The following is a 5,553-nucleotide window of genomic DNA, read 5'->3' as shown; positions in this document are numbered from 1 at the left end:
TGCCGGGCCGAGACGCTCGAGGTCCGGGCTCGGGTTGTCGGTGGCTCGAGCGCCTCCAGACCAGGAGGCACGTCGCTCTGTTAAGGAGAGGCAGTGGGGTGGTGGTGTGGGGCGAGGTTCGCAGCCGGGGGCCGCGTTGTCGTTGGACGGGTCGTGACGCCACCCACGGGTCGTGACGCCACCCACGGGTCGTGGTGACGGGATGCACCACAGTCAGCCCGCTCCCCGGCGTTTAGCTGCCGGAAGAGCCCTCGGTTGCTCGCAGGCGCTAGCCCGTTGGATGTTTGGCCCTTGGCGGTGGCTCTCACCCGGTATCGGTGGGCTGTTGCCTTCTTTCGGGACTTTGGGTGAGGATGAACCCGTGAGGTCCAGACTGCAATCGGTGAATTTGCCCAAACTCAGTGGCTTCTAAGCTAGGACGGGGTCTGAGTACCCGGTTACTGGTGCTCCGATTAGCTGTTGACTCCCCGGTTCAGGTCCGGCAGGCTCCAACCATGGCCCGGTCCTTACGGTTCCGCCAGTCACTATACCGGTACTCCTGCAGGCGGCCACCACCGTCTGCCTGCCTGACGTTTCGGGGATCCCAGGCTCCAACCCGGGACCCTGACTGCTTCTCTCCTTCCTCCTGTCACAACTCTCTACTCACTCCTCACTACCCACTCTCTTTTTTTTGTATTTTTCCTGCCTCAGGCCAGTAGTCTCCTAGGTGGGCGTGCCTTTCCGCCTGACTCCCCCCACCTGGTGTGCCCTACCAGCCCTGAGGGAGGCATCAGGTCTTCCTTTCGGGTGACTGGTGTGTCCTCACAAGGGATGTGTGTGGTGTGGTGGGTGTTGTTACCTGTGACCCCTGGGGTCCAGGGCGTCACCGCAACAATTAGGCCCTGACTATCACTTTGTGGAGGTACCAATCGGAGGGGAGAGGAAACATAATCCCTCGAACCTGCCCGATAGCAATTGCAGCATTTAGAAGGTTAAACACAGTTGAGACCTGGCTGTGAGACGGGGCTTGGCTGTTGCATACGCAGAGTCTCCGGCAGCGATCTCGTGGGCATATCTCCCATGCTCCCGCTACTGCCAGGACTTACTGGGTATGTTCTTGGTTGGGAGCACACTGACTGTCAGGATGTACCCAGTACAGGCAATGTTGGGAAGAGGTCATGGCATTTTCTCCTGTTACCCTTGTGAAAATGGAAAACTTGAGGCTAAAGTAACATTTTTGTGGGAAAGGAATTTTCATTTTATTTATTCCTTCCACATTGCCTTATTTCCTCTGAAGCACCTACAGGGTTAATAAGTGCCAGCATTGAGAAACGTGATGGTGTTTCCGCGGCATTCTTGTTTTGCATATTTTCCCAGGGGGCCTTGTTCTAGTGTCACTGCAAGAGAAACACATGATTGTGCCTCCGCGGTGTTGGATGTTGATCTCCCCGAGGTCAACCACCCTTACCTATGTTGAATATGGATTTGAGCAGTTTGAGGGGTGTTGTTATTGTAATGGTGTGAGTTTTGGGTATTTTCAAAGTCACTTCAAATGTGATGTGGTCCCTAAAAATATTTTTGTTAATTCTGTTGGAGAAATGAGAAATTGTTGGTTAAACGTAACCCCTCCAACTTCCTAACAAAAAATGTTTGAAATATTGTGATGATGTAAAGTAGACATGTGGGAAATGTTTGTTCACTATTTTGTGTCAATTTGATACCAGGCCACATAGGGTTGAGCTCTGTATTGAGCCACCGCCGCGAGCTTCAGGTGCTATGTCTCCCCTGATGAGCAGATGATGTGAAACACGTCGGGAGGCACCTGGTTTGGATCTTGGGGTCAGCCACAACAGGGCCAGCTGTGGACTGCTCTTGTAAGGGCGGGAGTTTTTGTGGATAACTAAAGGGTCAGTTTAATCCCTGACAGGACCAGTGACCAAACCACTACTCCCGCCGTGCCGGTATATGGACTAAGCAACACGGGAGAACCTTGACCCACCATTGGGACGAAAGGATTGGGTGAGACTATTCCACTTTAAGTGGCCTTAACACTGCATTTGGTTCTACATTATATGCTGTCCGCCTATGGGCATAGATACTATCTAGCATATTATATCCATTGGGGGTTTACCATTTCCTGGATACTGTAGTCTATAGTGCATGTGTTTGTTTAATTGTCCCATAATGTATTGAATTACATCTGTGATTCCATAGCTGAGCAATTACTTTATTTATTGAAGCCTGATATTATCACCGCTGGGTAGAAACATTTCTGGGTTATTTGGCATGCCATCTTTAGCTTGATCACAACTATTTTATGAAGCTGCATATTACCCAGTACATATTTATCCAACCAGCAGTGTCATATTGGGTATCTCTGCATAGGACACCCCACCCCTCCTTTATCCTGTGTTGTATTTTAAGGGCGAATGTCATTCGTTCCCCTGCTTTTTGAAAATGATGGCACCATAACACATGAATCATTGATTGGCCTCACCATTTCCAGGTTTTAAATTGGTGTTTGGATCACTGTTTGTACTCACGTCATTTTAAACAACCCAATTAAAGGCTAAGTTTTAAATTGTCACATGTTGCTATATCTGGAGAAGTAATACATGTTGGAATTCTATTCTAATACCTATTGGTTCTGAATCAGTGCTATTTCTACCTTCACTATTTTGTGTCATAACGCTCTGGCTTAAGGACATAAAAATTACAATTTTGAAAAATTAATTTTTCACCAAATATTTTCTCAAACAAATATCATCCTAAATTTACCACTAACTTGAAGTACAATGTGTCACGAAACAATTGGCCTGGTCAAAGGTGAAAAGTAGCAGGGAGTGAATGGGTTAAAAGGAAGATAATAAAAAAAAAAGTAGTCTATGGTATCACCACATTCAGAAAAGTCAGTTATCAAGATATAACATTATTTAACCCAGTGGTAAACACTGTAAATGGAAAACATTCATGAAAACCAAAATTTCATTTTCTTGGTCTCTGCAATACCATAAAAATGTTGTAACAATCAAATCGTCATATCTATCCCAGAATGGTGTAAACAAAAAATGGTGTCTTGCCCAACAAAAATAAGCCATAACACAACTCGATTGTCTACAAAATTAAAACATTATGGATCTCAGAAAATGGCGACAAACCCCCCCCCCCCCCCAAGTTTTTTGTTTGTTTTTTTTTTTTCCTTCCCACCACTAAAGTAAAAAAAATTGACATGTTTGGTATCACTGTATGGTATCACTGTAATCAGACTGATAGAAGAATCCTATTGCCAGGACCTTTTCCCATATAGTGTATGTCATTAAAACAATCCCAAAATTATGTTTTTTAACCCCTTCACGACCATGGATGAATCTATCCGTCATGGAGCGTGTCCCGTTAAGCCCCTGTTTTCAACAGTTGACATGTGTGCCTGCATATTACGAGTGGAATCTCATTCCACCCATAACATTAACCCCTTACATCTCGCTGCCAAAGTCTGGTAGCGAGATGTATATACGCGCGGTGAAGATTTTCACTTACCGCCGCCCCCACCGGAAGTCACGTGATTGATCACGTGCCTTTCGGTGGTTGCCATGGTAGCACAGGGTCATCTGATGATGCCTGCAGCTATGACGTTTTCACTTTCGGCAGGGAAGCAGGAAGTGACTATCTGTTGTTTACAGCTGTATAGCTGTGATCAGCAGATAGATCAGAGCGATCGCTCTAGCCCCCTAGGGGGACTAGTACAATAAAAAAAAAGTATAAAAAAATATTAAAAAATAAATAAAAAAAAAAAACCTAAAAGTTCAAATCACCCCCCTTTTGCCCCATTGAAAATTAAAGGGTGAAAAAGAAATATATACACATTTGGTATCGCCGCATTCAGAAATGCCCGATGTAACAAAATATAAAATCAATTAATCTGATTGGAAATTTTTTGCCACTACGCAGATTACCAAACGCCAAAATTAAGTTTTTTGGTTGCTGCAAGTTTTACGCAAAATGCAATAACAGGCGATCAAAACGTAGCATCTGCGCAAAAATGGTACCATTAGAAACGTCATCTCGAGGCACAAAAAATAAGATGGCACTGAGCCATAGATCCCAAAAAATGAGAACTCTACGGGTTTCAGAAAATGGCGCAAAACGTACGCCACTTTTATTGGACAAGCTTGTGCATTTTTTTAACCCCTTAGATACAAGTAAACCTATACAGGTTTGGTGTCTACAAACTCGCACCGACCTCAGGCATCATACCCACACATCAGTTTTACCAAATAGTGAACACCGTGAATAAGACATCCCCAAAACTATTGTGCAATCCAACTTTTTTTTTGCAGTTTTTCCACACTTGGAATTTTTTTGCTGTTTTCCAGTACACCATATGGTAAAACGTATGGTTTCATTTAAAAGTACAACTTGTCCCGCAAAAAAACAAGCCCTCGTATGGCAAGATTGATGGAAAAATAAAAAAGTTACGGCTCTCGGAAGAAGGGGAGCAAAAAACAAAAATGGAAAGTGCCCCGGGGCTGAAGGGGTTAATTTCACCGCAATTGGAATATTCTTTTTTTTTTTTAGTACACTATGTGATAAAATGAACAGTGTCATTCAAAAGTACAAGACGACTTTGAAAAAACCCCATCATATGTCTATGAAGACAGAAAAATAAGAAAAGTTATGGCTCTGGGAAGAAGTGGAGGAAAAATTGAAACCGCAAAAACGGAAATTGTGCACGTTGTCAAGGTTAATGTATATACTGAGACATAGTGTATAAGCAAAACAGATCCTCTGACCAATAATACACAGGGGCATCTGTCATCTCAGGAATCCATAGCAGAAAAAATGTATACAATTAATTAAAATGTTATCTTAATTTAATAATAACTTTATTTGTTATTTAATAAGTTTTGTACAAACACGTACACTTTACAGCAGTTATGTATTCTTTTTCCGTCCTCAATCAACGCATGATTAAGTTGCCGTAGTGACCAGTAACTGCCGCTCACCTGCCGGCACCTGCCAGTCACATGACCTCTTCTCTGCAGACACCACTTTTCTCTTCCATTTAAAGCTTTCAAGTAAAGATTTATTCCCCAATTCATCAGGATTAGCGGTTATGATGCCAGTCTTGATGAGGGGTCGTGCTGGAGTCAGACCGTTTTGATTCTTTGGGAGGCGCATGTCTCTTAAAGAGATTTTCACATGGACAAAGTTCATTATGATCAATAGATCGGAGTTGAGCAATAATTTTGTAACTTCGGAGTGAGGCTCACACCACTTTTCAGATGCTCCTGAATCATTAAAGGATTTTCCCCACAAACAAAGTTTAATTTTAAAGTTGATTTTAATCCATAGATCCTGGAATAATAATAATTTCAACAATTGGACGTGTTTAAAAAAAAAAAGTTCCTGTTCTGAGATCTTATATATGTGCCCCTGCTATGTACTGTGTAATGGCCGTGTCTGACCGTACAGGGACATGGTGTGATCATACCACAGCTCCTGTACCGGGGAGGAAGCAAAAGAGTATAAAGACATTACAGTACGGGATCAAAAATGATTCTTTGAGGTAAACTG

Source organism: Anomaloglossus baeobatrachus, chromosome 7 (assembly GCF_048569485.1).
Source record: "Anomaloglossus baeobatrachus isolate aAnoBae1 chromosome 7, aAnoBae1.hap1, whole genome shotgun sequence".
NCBI classification, from domain to species: domain Eukaryota; kingdom Metazoa; phylum Chordata; class Amphibia; order Anura; family Aromobatidae; genus Anomaloglossus; species Anomaloglossus baeobatrachus.
Note: the sequence above shows the minus strand (reverse complement) of the source record.